The sequence below is a fragment of the Lissotriton vulgaris genome, chromosome 1_1 (assembly GCF_964263255.1).
Source record: "Lissotriton vulgaris chromosome 1_1, aLisVul1.2, whole genome shotgun sequence".
In the NCBI taxonomy this organism is placed as follows: Eukaryota; Metazoa; Chordata; class Amphibia; order Caudata; family Salamandridae; genus Lissotriton; species Lissotriton vulgaris.
This window is the reverse complement of record NC_141685.1, coordinates 1,649,062,922-1,649,077,070: the sequence shown is the minus strand read 5'-3', so window position 1 is coordinate 1,649,077,070 and position 14,149 is coordinate 1,649,062,922.

The window sequence follows — 14,149 nt, the reverse complement described above, 5'->3', positions numbered from 1 at the left end:
TAGATAGACACCCAGTGCCTCACACATAGATGGAATGATACACTAACCCAGATACATAGTCAAGTACTGACATAACCAAGTCACCCATCCAGACACGTAGCCCTTTAAACGTATCTCAGGCCTGCTACTGCAGAGCCTTTGTATGCAATCTTACTGCCAGGTCAACATAGCTTTTAAAACAGCTTTCCAATCCCCAAACTCCCCTTCTACTACCTCTATGGTAGGATGTAGGTAGGCCATAGGACATGGTGCTATGTGCTTAAAAGGTAAGGGATGTACTTTTACGTTTCAGTAACTTACCAGCGCAATCACATACCCATATGCCAAGTAATACATCCAACTTGCCACCTGTACTGTGACTCGCATACCTAATTACAAATGTTTAGAGCTACTCATACACTCAGTCAGACAGTGACAAATGCATTCACAGATTCACTCACTTATCCACACATCACTTATGTATACAGCAGTAAGAGAGCCAGTTGCACACACAGTTACAAACCCCAGCATTGACTAGCACAGTGAGTAAGTAATCCATACAGCCACTTACATACAGTTATACAGACCCATACAGATACTAACAGCTAGTCATATGCTGACATAGTTACACATCCAGTGACACACTCATAGAAGGACTGATACTCTCACTCAGATATGTAATCAAGTATTAACACAATAAAGTCACCCATGCAGACAAGAAGCCCTTTAAACATGTCTTAGGCCTGCTGCTGCAGAGCCTGTGTATGCAGTTTTCCTGCCAGGTCAACATCACAATTAAAATCCCATGTCAAGTCTTAAGCTCCCCTTCTACTACTTCAACTACATATTGGCCACCACTATGGTAGGTTGTAGGTAGGCTATAGGGCAGGGTGCTATGTGCTTAAAAGGTAAAAGATGTACTTTTAACATTCAGTGATTTACATGCACACACACCCATACGCCCACTTACACATTCAACCTGCTACCTATACTGTGACTCACATACCTAATTACAAAAGCTTTGAGCTACTCATACACCCAGTCACACAGTGACAAATCTACTTGCAGATTCACTCACTCACCCACACAGCACTAATGTATCCAGCAATAACAGAGCCAGTTGCACACACAGGTATATCCCCAACAATTACTAGCACAGCCAGTAAGCAATTCATACAGTCACTTACATACATGTATGCAGACCTATAGAGATACTAATAGAGCCAGCCCTATGCTGACATCGTTTCTTAAACATCCGGTGACACACTCATAAATGGATTCATAAACTTATTTAGAAATGTACTCAAGTACTGACAGTCGTAGTTACCTATCCAGACAAGTAGTTCTTTGAACATGCCTCTGGTCTCCTACAGCAAAGCCTGTGTGTGCATTTTTAGTGCCAGGCCAACTTGGGATTTAAAACACCTTCGAAGCCTTTCCACTTTGACTACATTTCAATCACCCCTAAAGTAGACAGTAGGTAGGCCATAGGGCAGAGTGATGTGTGCTTAAAAGGTTAGGCATACTTTGAAGTGTCAGTGAGTTGCATGCACACTTAGAGGCCCAATGGCCCAGTTATACATCTAGTCTACTGCTCATACTACCACTCACATACCTATGTACAAAAGCATAGAGCTAATAACACACCCAGTCAAACAGCCACAAAGGCACTTGCAAATTCACATTCACTCACATTCTCACACAGCACTTATGTATCTAGCAGTAACTGAGCCAGTTGCACACACAAGTACATACCCCAAAACCCAATAGACAGCAAGTAAGCAATTCATACAGCCACTTACAAACAGATCTTCAGGCCTATGGAGTTGGTAAGAAAGCTAGTTATATGCTGACGTAGTTACTTTTATATCCAATGAAACACTCAGAGAGAAACAGATACACTCAATCAGATATGTACTAAAAAACTGACACTACCAAGTCACCCATTCAGAGAAGTAGCCCTTTAAACATGTCTTGGACCTGCTACTGCAGAGCCTATGTGCGCAGTTTTACTGCCAGGTCGACTTTACATTTAAAAACCCTTACTAGGCCATAAACTGCTCTTTTTCTACATATGAATTACTCTTGAGGTAGGATGTAGGCAGGCCATAGGGCAGGGTCATATGTGCTTAGAAGGTAAGACATGTAGGGTTATGTTTACAACCCCCTGTGTCACAGGAGCATCACTTTATTTTATGATCTGTTTGTGCTAAATGTTGAGACATATTTACATGGCCAAACAAAGCCACCTGTGTGGCTTTTCATGACTTTGTAAATATGGCCAGTTTCCCAAGTTACATTGGTGTTGCTGTGGGTGTTCACAGGCAACACCCCTAGTTTCTGATGCATTGTCAGATTTACAAAGTTTCATAAACCTGGAATGAGTCAGATTCTAATGCCTCCCTAAGGGAGGCATTAAAGTGGCGCAACAAGGGGAAATACCTTTATTTCTCCTCTTTGTTTGCTCTTTCTATGTGTGCTATATTCTGCAGCACACATAGAAGGAGGAAAATGGCATCAATGATTATTTTTGTGCAGGAAGGTCCCTTCCTACACAAAAAACAATCATCCCTGCAATGCAGGAACCCTTGCTCCATGGTGCAAGGGTGCCTGCATTTGCACTATGCCACCAATTGTGCATCAGGGCATAGAAAAGCAGAGGAAAACATTGTGTTGTGGTATATAAAACACCTTCCTGAATTTTTGTAATGGTGCAGCTCAGTGCACCAAGATGGCTATCAGCGCTTAGCTGCGCCATTTGCTAGTAAATATGCACGTAGTTTGAGAGGAAGTAGAGCTGTTATGTTTACATAATCAATAATGTAGGTGTTTAGTTGCTTGTAGTATGTAACATAAAATGTATACTGAATTTTGCTTTCAGACAGGGCCGGACTGGCCGTTGTGGGCAAAGGGCAATCCCCCGGTGAGCCCAATGGGTGGGGGCTGGTTTTGGGTCCCTGGGAGTAGTTTTTGTTACAGGGCAGTTTTTGCAGCATGTTTTGTGGTGGAGGCAAGCTATTTAATCCTGGAAGTTGCGGGATGCACGGCTGGTGTGTAAAAGGTGTTCCTAAGGCATGCTCGTCTACACCTGGATAGCAACAGGGGACAGGGCTCCTGTTGGTTTAAAACTTGCTACCCTTCATTGTACCGCAGAAGAGTTTCATCAACTGGCCCCTAATATTGAAGTTTGCTGTAAACAGTCCAGGGATATATCTTAGGCTGGCATGAGCGGCAGTAAGTGTGGCTTTGGTTGTACAACTTCAGCGCCTGACATTAACTGAGCCAATACTATTGGTTCTTCTCCTTGTCTAGCTCAGTGCTAGTTGTTAAACTGCCATTCATTGCCTACGCATAAATTAGAAATAAATAATGTTTTTCTAGACCTCCTACCAGAGGTAGTATTTTTGGATGGAAACTTGGCTTACGTCATTTTCGGCTCTGAATGTTTTGGAAGCCACTCCAGAAAACTATGCTATTTTGAGGAGGGACAGGTTTGTCAAGAGGGGAGGTGGGATTGCAGTAATTTTTAAACATCACATCTCATGCACATTGCACCTTGGTAGAAGTGGAAACTACTGGCTGTTGGACTGCTTTTGTTTTACTGACTCTCTAAAGTCATTGCATATTAACTAGCCTGCTGATTTATTGCCCGCCTGTCCCCGCTACACACTTTGCTTTGGCCATGGTGAATATTGTCCCGGCCTATGCCCTAAGGTACTCCACTTTTCTTATTTTAGGTGACCTTAATCTTCATCTTGATGACCCTACTTGTCATGTGGATATATCTCTTACTGAAGATCTAAGTATGCTCTAGTGCATTCACATGGTCCAGACTTTACGCATAAGTTTGGTCACATTCTTTATCCAATCTTTTCCAATGTTTTCTGTATTGGGGTGGCGCCTCCGGTGCCAGCAATATGGTCAGATCATTATGTTCTTCCCTTTTGGATCTCTATGAATGTTCTCCCCACCACTTTTGTAGAAGATCAGCACCATAAAACTAGGAACTGGTCCAAGGTTACTGCTACTACTTTAACTGCATCCCTTCAATTTAATTGTCCCGCGCTGAAAGAAGAGACCCATCTAGCTATTGTCCAGGTAGATACCTGAATCCACAAGGCTTTGGGTGACATTGCACTGGTAAAAAATGGTATTTCATTTTATTTGAAGCCTCAGCATTGTGGCATAATAAGGAGTGACATCTGAAGAAGAAATCTTGTAAACAGCTTGAACGCCTTTGGTGTAAAAACTAACACGTACATGCGTCAATGGAGGCTTTTGCAATTACTTAATTGCAATTATTAAGGAATCGCAAAAGCCTATGCATGTAGGAATCGCTATAAAATTAGCGAATCCCAGACATTCCCTAATTGCGACTCACAAATTGCGAGTCACAATTAAGGAATGCCTTCCCATTCATTCCTATGGGCCTGGATGGGAGATTGCATGCGCAATTTGCGAGTACCAATAGGTACTCGCAAATTGCGCATGCAATTTCAAGGGTGCAAGGGTGTCAAAAGGACACCCTGTTGCACCTCTGAAATTGCTCTGTGCACACTTTGTGCACACAGGTGCCATAAGGGCATGTGTGTGTGTAACCTACAACTTTGAAAAATGCACTTTAGTGCATTTTTCTATGTTTTTGCAAATTACCGTCAAGTTCAACTTGATGGTAATTTGCGCCCCCTAGTAGCGAAATTGCTATTCTAAAGTGGTTCTTGCATTGCATTTAGGGTGTTGCAAATTGCGATTCCTTAAATGTAAACCCAATTTGAGAAATCACAATTAATTGCGAATTCTCAAATTGCGAGTGCCTTGAACCTTGATACATCGCAAATGCCCTTTTTGCGGGCGCAAACAGAAGATTTTTGTGAATCTCACCATTTGCGCTCGCAAAAATGGTTGATGCACGTGCCTGTATAATACAGCAGATAAAGACATTTATCATAAACCTTTTAAAAGAATACCATGATTTAATTTGGCATACACGAAGCCAGTTCTTTGCCCAGAAGATCAAGCTCTCCAAGTACTCTCTACTCTTTACTCTTTAGGATAGTAAAATCTCGTTCATATCTAGAGAATTTTTCTGCGGTTTTCACTCCTTTGGTAGAAACATATAATCGATTTGCCCAGTTTTTTCTGGCAAAATAGATATGATCTATATGTAATTTCCAGTAGAAGTCAGAGAATCTCTGCCTCCTATCCATTGGTTTTTGCCATCTAATTCTTCTGAGGATTCTTTTAGGTTAAATGCCCTCTCTATCACAGAACTTCAGCCTCCTTTCCTTAAAATCAAATCAGGCTCTCCCCTGCTCCAGCAATTAGATTAGCATCTGACATTCTACCTGTTTTGCGTGATTTGCTCAATCAATCTTTTAGTACTGGCCAGCTTCCCTCTCAGTGGAAACATGTAGCAGATATTCCTCTTCTAAAAAAGCATTTTTTAGCTTCAGCTAAACAAAAACATTACAGACCTATAGCTATCCTTCAGTTGATTACGAATATACCAGACAAACATGTCAACTGGCAATTGACAGAATATATGAAGCAGATAAAGCTTTTGTATGAGACTCAGTCTGAGTTTTGGCCCCATTACAGCAGTGAATCAGCACTTGCTTCCGAGTCCCCGAGACTCATGGTTGAAGAAGGAAGGATGGTTGAATTGGCCCCTTTGGACTTGAGTGTGTTCTTCACCATTGTGTCCCACAGCCTTCTTTTCGAGCAGTTGTGGGGTCTTGGTGTCAGAGGTGTAGCCTTAAGATGAATGGGCAACTTCCTCCATAACCGCACCTTTCAGGTGGTCTAACAGTCTTTTGCTTCAAAGTTCTTCTCTTTACTGCAGGGGTTGCTACAGGGTTCGGCCCTTAGTCCAACCCTGTTTAATTTATACATGTGCCCTCTTGCAGGTGTGGTGGATCCTTTTGTTGTCCAAAGTGTGTCTTATGTAGGTGACACCCAATTACTCATCTATCCAGCACAGGACTTCAGAAACAACTTGGCAGGCGTAGCTGACTGGATGGACCAATGTTGTCTGAAAACTAATGCCGCAAAAACAGAGGTTCTGATTGTGGGGAAACAGCCCTCCATCTGGTTCACTGCATGGTCGCCGGATGTGTTGGGACCAAACTTTGGAATTGGGTTTGCAATAATCTGTCATTTGAAGACCAGATTCTCAACTTTACAGGGGCTTGTTTTGGCACCTTAAATTACTGTACACAATATTGGGACTGCAGCCTGATGGGACCATAAAAACTGTGGTGCAAGCTCTCTTGGTGTCCAGGTTGAACTATTGAAATGTGCTCTAAATTGGGGTTACACAGGGTAGAATGAGAGCTCTGCAAGGTGTTCAGACTGCTGCAACAAGGATGTTGTTAATCATCCCTGCAGTCTCCTCCAAGGGCGCTGCTTTGAGAAAACTACATTGGCTTCCGATGAGGGAAATAATCTATTTCATAGCTCTTTGTTTTTGCCACAGAAATTTGTAGTTGAGAGTCCTGGTTTTCTGTATCTTCTGTTTAAGGCTTACTACCTCACTCATTGTCTGAGGATCTCTGGCACTTCTCTATCCGTGGTTCCTAGGATCACTAGAACACAAATGGGGGTCACTCTTTCAGTTATCTGGCTGCTAAATTGTGGAACTCACTTCTGGTAGATCTGTGGCAGGAAAAGTCTGAAATAATCTTTCAGAAGAAGCTAAAAATATGCAGCCAGATGCATCAAGCAAAGAAATAGGGAATCCTAATTTGCGATTATTAAGGAATCGCAAATAAGGACCCGCTATTACCTATGCATGATGGCGAATACGAAAAAATAAAGAATCGCTAAAAATCGCTTAATACATTAGCAATTCCATGATAAAGAATCGCAAATATGTAAAACCTGTATTCTTGCAATTTGCGATCTAGCAATTTGCAAGATTGCAAATTGAGAGATCGCAAATTGCGAGATCGGAAAAAAGACAGAGTCGCATTGGGAGCAGGCTGATGACCTCACAAGCAGGAAGTCAATCAGCCCAGGCTGCTTCCTGTGCACAGAGGAACTGAGAGGCAGAAGCAGAGTGCTGGGGGAGAGAGTAGAAAATACAAATTGTTGTTTGCTGACAGGAGGAGGAGACAGCCAAAATGTCCCAAACACCAACAGAAGAGGGTGCAGTGGCCAGGAAGAGAAAGTTAAAGTTCAGTGAGAGAGAACTGGAGAACCTCATTGAGGAGGTGACAAACTGCCATGATAAGCTATTTGGGAAGCTCTCACTGAAAGTACCTGAAGCAGAAAAAAGAAGGATATGGAACAGGATCAAGAACAAAGTAAATGCCGTGGGGGTGACACACCGCAGCATAGATGATTTAAAGAAAATATGGTACGACCTGCGTAGCCGTGCCAAGGAGCGGAAAGCGCAAAGGCTGAATGAGGCTAAGGGGACCGGAGGAGGAACCTCGACAGTCCCAGACAACACAGCCCTGGAGGACCTGGTTGAGGGCACTATCCAGCCTGAAGCAGTGGTGGGAGTAACGCACCTGGATACATCTGGGGCGGCCAGTAGCACACAAGGTAAGATGCATGAAAATCAACATATCAATGTACATACTAATTGCGCCAAATTTGTAATTAACCACCAAAATCACAGTAAAAAAGTCCAGGCCACATTTCACATAGGGACCCAAATGCATTATGGGACCTGTAGGCTGCAGAACTAAATTGCTAGTAATAATACAACATTGTAAGCCTAAATGCTACAAAAATGCTGCACAGTCAGTGATGAGAGACAGTGAGAGCTTAAATGTAAATTAATTTAATGTTGCACAACATTAGCACCAACACAAAATAATTTTGCACTGTTTCACATCACAGATGCACCAGAAGTAGACACTGATGACAGTGAATGTGGACACAGAACACAGGTCATTGAAGTGGCTGCCATGTCGAAACCTGTGACACCATTACCCAAACCCAAGGCACTGCCAAAACGCAGGGCCACAGTCACACCACTGCAGCCAATGGAGACAGATCAGGAACATGAAACTGCTCCAGAGACAAGCCGTCCAAGTGTGAGCCCCACAGCTACACCTCAGGCACATGTCCGGATGAGTAGAAGACGCAGGCCAAGGACCCTTATCGGGGCACAGGAGGCAGGAACTCCCAATCTGTGGGTTGGCGTGGAGTCACAGATGTTGCGGGTGCAGCTCCTGCAAGCAAGGCATATGGGAGCCATTAATCTGCAGATGACAAAAATGAATAAGAACATTCCAGTCATGGCCGAGAGTGTGAGGGAACTGACTACAGCAGTTGTGGAAGCAAACAGACAGTCAAACAACACACTGCAGGAGGTGGCTCGTGTGATGCAGGAGGGACACAACACACAGAGGTGGAGACATCACCAGTTTGTGATGTGCATGGCTGGCTATACCAGGTCTAACAACAAGATATGCAACAGCATTGCACTGCTGTCATGTAGATTGGTGCAAATGCACATAGATATAGGCCATTGTTGTGGGGATGTGTCCAAAGCACTTGGCCAAATGACCACTGCCGTTGAACTGATGCAGTCTAGTACTGGTGAGCACAGCAATTTTACAGGGGAAGAGGGTAGTGAGGCATCCAGCCTTAGCAGCATCTCTGCGCAAGTCAGCACTGGCAGGAGGTGCAGTACCCGTAGACCAACACCTCCTGCTGCATCCAGGAGTGATGATGCAGATGCAGGTGAAAGACGTTTGGGTGTGAAAGGGAGGAAAGGCTAAACAAAATTGGATTACTGGAATTTTCCATGGTGACGTAACCATGTCTGAGACATTCTTTGTGACTGAGTATCAAGTCCTTTGTGTGTCTCATTTGTCCTTTAGTGCATGCAGTTAATGCGCTAATGGCTACCAGCTATGTTTAAATAAATACCCCGACCGCTTCACGTGCTAATAAATACATTTCATTTCCTGAAATTAAGTGTTGTGTCTCATCATTACATACCTCAGAAATAATGATGGGTGATGTCTGAACGTTTACTTTGCCCCTCCGCTGAACTGGCCAAATGGGCCCATCGTGGGTGTGCTGGGGGCTGGTTGCCCTCAGTGTCGGATTCCTCTATGGGGATACCTCTCCTTGTTGCTATATTGTGCAACATTGCACATGCAGCCACTATCCTACAGCATGTTTCCAGCTGGTACAGCATTGCTCCTCCAGTCTTATGCAGGATGTGGAAGCGAATTTTGAGCAATCCAAATGTCCGTTCAATTACATTACGTGTCCTGATGTGGGCTGCGTTGTACCTCTGGTGTTGTGGGCTGGCTGGGTTCAAGTATGGAGTCATGATGAAATCCCTAACGGCGTATGCACTGTCACCTACAGGGTATTAAGCAAGTTGTTAGTGTCAGGTATGCATTGCCATTTCATACTTCAGTGATGATTATATGTATTTAATTTACCTAGCAGGTGTCCTTCGCCACAATCGCCCCTGAGCAGACGTGTGTGAATGCCACTATGTCGAAAGATGTATGAATCATGAGTGCTCCCAGGGTATTGCGCTACAAGGTCGGGTATGATGTTTTTCGCATTGCACACTGCTTGAACATTTATGGAGTGATACGATTTCCGGTTATGGAAGATATACTCATTTTCTGCTGGGGAACATATGGATACGTGGGTGCAATCTATGCATCCGATCACGTGTGGAAACTGGGCAATTTGGTAGAAGTCCTGTTTAGTTTGGGTCAATTCCTGTTCGGTTGTGGGGAAGGTGATGTGGTTGTGGATCATAGCCATCATGGCGGCCAGGAAGGGTTTGAAGAACCACGAAAGTGAGCTCTGTGATACCCCTCCAGCTTCTGCCACTACACCCTGGAAACTGCCTGACGCAAGCAGGTGCAGGCAACATAGCACCTGGACATGAGTTGGGATGGCAGGGGTCCTAAGTGTCTGGCGTTGCATTAGTGGGTCCAATTAATCTATTAAGTAGTAAATCATTGCAGCATTCAGCCTGTACTTATCATATATTTGCTCAGGAGTTTGTCCCAACAAAGTGATGCGTAGGCGGAAGATTCTCTCCTAGATTCTCCTTCTGGCCTGGCCTGCTGCAAGGATCCTCCTCCTCCTCGCAAACACGTAGAGTGCTGCCATTGTGAAAGGCCACTTTGTGCTCATGGGTCTGTTTAAATAGCCTTCAGATGATTTGCAGCTGATTAGGATTTTTTTTTTACCACCTGATTGTGATTCCCCTTAATTTGCACTTTTTTAAATAGCGATTTTCGATAAAATCGCTATTTGCAATTTTTCATGCATTGTACTGTGATTTTTTTGGCGATTCCTTATCTGCTATCACATTTTTGAATTCTCGCTAATATGGAATTGCTATTTCTCTTCCCTATTTTAGCGATTCGGTATTTTGAGAAATTGCAATTTTTGGTTGATGCATTGGAAAATGCTAAAAAGCGCTCGCAAATAGCTAATCGCTATTTTTGCGAGCAGTGTTTGGTTTGATGCATCTGACTGAGAATTCTTTAGATAAATTTAATGCATTGCCTTTTCTTCAGGTACTGTAGCTCAGGTTACTGGTTAGCGTGGAATCTTAATGTGAAGACACTCTATTGGATAGCCATTGTGCTTTATACATTCTAATATAATATATATAATTATATATCTACTTGTGTTCAACAAAAATAATTTACAATGGCAAAAAAGGAACAGAGGAGCCAAATACAAAAGAAATAGTACTACCTGCAAAAAACTGGGAACAAAAAGTGAGATGAAAGACAGAGCGTAGTGGAGAAATAAACAACTGCTGCTAACAGAACTTAAGAGTTTCTAAAAACAGTATTCAGAATTTTTTTTAAAGTGGAACATGATGTCAATAAAAAGAGAGTTTTACCAGCAACTCGGAAACTAAAAAGAGTAAATGATGTTCAAACTGGGACAATTCAAAACCAATTCAAACAAATAAGAAGAAGAATGTTTAGAAGTAAGGTAATACAAAATTTGGTACAAAATAACATGCAGCATAAGAGAAAAACAGTTGCTTTTGAAGCAAAAATAGCATTTGCCTTAAAGTGTAAAGTATTTCTCTTAATACTAAATAGAATGACAACACTGGATAAAAAAAGTGTTGTCCATAAAGGAAAAATCCAGAAAAAAGACTTGTTAATAAAACTAATTTTAGTAACATCTTCAAAGGAGAATGGAAGCATACTTCTAGAACTTAGCCTTGCTTTAATGAAGAAAGTTACATCCAAGAGAATATGTCAGTGCATGATGTGGAAATAACTGGTCGATGCTATGAAGTAAAAGATAGGTCTCCCATTATAAAAGAGGAGATAGTTTGTGTAAATGTAGAGGAGGAGGTAGGTGTAGTGGTACAAGGAAGCCGTGGACATGCTCCCGTGTATAAATGGGACTGTAGTAGTATTTGTAGTGCTTGTCAGGAGGTAATTAATATATTAAGAGGTTTTCAAAGAAAATTTTATTTGCAATCTTGCAAGGTTTAGATCCATATGAAGTGAGAAAAATGACTATTTTACAAGGACACTCATTGGCATATTTATCCAAGAAAGAATGCAGAAGAACCTTTTGAATGTTGGCTGCTAATCGTTAAAAATACAACATTTTATTACAAGACTTTACTATGTAAAAACTCCTGCATTGGGTTTAGGGCAATTAAACAAAACATTTTTGTATGGTAAACTGCCAGAGTAAAGTCTGGAGAAAATAAAGAAATTGATATGTCTAGGTATAGAGGAGAAGAACGCAGATATTAGTCCTGCTATGTTTTCACAAGAAATAACAATGTATAATGCAGTTTCTACAGAGAAACCAAACTCTGTTTGTGTATGTTGTCATCGCACTCACTAAAAAAGCTAAATTCAAAAAGTTGATTTGTACTAAAAAAGAGTTGCTTGAATGTGCTGTGTATTTATTTGCAGAGGAACAGTTTGATTTGTCAACATAGCAGATTATGTGTGAATATTGCCATGACAAATTGGAGGAGAACAAATTACCAGTGAGAGCAATACATAATAAGTTAGAATTGGTTGAAATTCCTTGGGAACTTCGACATCTAAATATTTATCAAACAATACTGGTAAAGTCCATGCACCAATTTCAATCATTAGTTTGTATGAAACTAAATACAGGGAAACTATAATGGACTGAGTTACAGAAAGGCCTTAAAGGAGGAGTTGTGTACTTACCTTTAAATTTTAAACGTAATATTGAAACTGTGGGTTTAAAAAGATATAGATGAACCGGTTATTGTTCTAGTAAATGGTAAGCCCACAAAGAACAAAAAAAATCTGTCAGGAATTAGTGATGTTAATAAGGTGAAGAATGTTACATTCTACCTAAAACAAAAAAAAATGTGTAATACAAAGATGCAGATATTCTCACAGATGGAAGTTGCATGGAGGAAGAAGTGTTACCTTCAAGTGGACAGATTGAAAAAGTGGATAGAACTAAAACTAAAGAAATAAATGAGCACTACTTCATTCATCCACAACAATTGAAAGAAGGTATGGGAGGTGCCATTGACCTATACCAGATGAAACAAACAAATGGAGCTCGAATGAGCGCCTGGGAGAAAAGTTTGGAAGCTTGCTTCTTTTTCCAGCTATTTCCAACTGAAGTATTTGGGCGGTATGATGTCAGCCCAGTGCCATTACCAGGAGTTGAGTCTAGATTAACCAGATTATATGCAGAGGACCCTAGATCTCATCGAAATATTCCATATATATTCCTTTTGTTATTTGAAAGTGATTTTCTGGTCTATTGTAGGCTGTTAACCATATTCTCAATGCAGGAATTAATCTCCGAAATATGTCCACAAGCAACTTTGTCGACAAAATTTGTGAAAAGGATGAGAAGTTGGAATGCAATTTGATACATTTAATGGAATGCCAATGTGGCACAAATTATTATTGGCATGGTGAACTAAAATGTATGTTAGGATATTTTGGTGCACCATCTTGGTTTGTGACCCTCAGTTGTGCATAATATGAATAGGACGACTTACATGACTTTTTGAGGGTAGTAAACTATAATATTAAGGATTTCAATCTGAAAACTCCAGGAAAGTGGTGCTCTTTGGATCATGCAAATGTTTGTACGTATTTTAGCCACCGATATCATGCCATGCTTGCGTTCCTCCAGAGCAAAACAAATCTACCTCTTGGAGAAGTTAGAGATTTCTTTTTGGCGTAAAGAGTACCAAGGAAGAGGTCCTTCTCAGATCCATATCTTGTTATAGATCAATGATGCACCAAATTTTGGAACAGACACAGATGAATATGTACTTTCTTTAATAGAGCAGTATGTAACATGTAGTATCCCAAAAGACATTTTTGAAAAAGGCCTAAAAGAGCAGGTTCTGTATTTTCAAACACATAGATGTGGGATGCACTATCAGCAGAAATACAAAACAAAAGGACAATTTCACTCTAAATGTTGTTTTTGATTTCCAAGACCTGTTATTTGTCAAGGAAGAGTCAACATTTTTTTGTGTGCAGTCAGACATACGATTACTCAAAAATCACTCCAAAACACCTACAACCTGAGGAGAACAGAATCCTCAAAATATATCAACGACTACAATACGGTCATTATAATGAAAATGTGGCATGCCAATATAGATATTCAGCTTTTGGCGGACAACTCCATAGCTGTTGCTCGTTTTCTTACTTCAAACATAACACAATCTGAAAAGACAGAGATGAAGGAGATGTGGGAAGACATATCAGTTGAAAAGTCTTACACCTTGAAACTGTACAGCTTCAGTTTGAAGATGGTTTCACATAGGGAAATTGCATCACATGGATGTTGTGTTCAGTTAAGTTCAGCTACTTTGTACTCCAAGTCAAGCGAATTGTTGGGTGAGTCTAAGGCTAGAATGCATGCAAAATAGAGAGCTGCAGTATTTTTCAGAAATTCCGTACTTTGCAGAATTTGACCCAAAAAGTACAGATATTTTCAAAACAAACATGCTGTATACCTACAATATAAAAAGGAGCCACACTCAGAAAACGTATGTCTTTATGAAATACTTCAACACTACAGATATAGAAATAATGTTATAGAAAATGTAGATGAAGGTAAATTTGAAAAAGTTGGTTGTGATTGCTGCATTTTATGACACACAAAAGGCAGTCTAATTAATCACAGAAAACTGAGTTGCCAGACTGCTGAAAAGACAGAGGTCCTC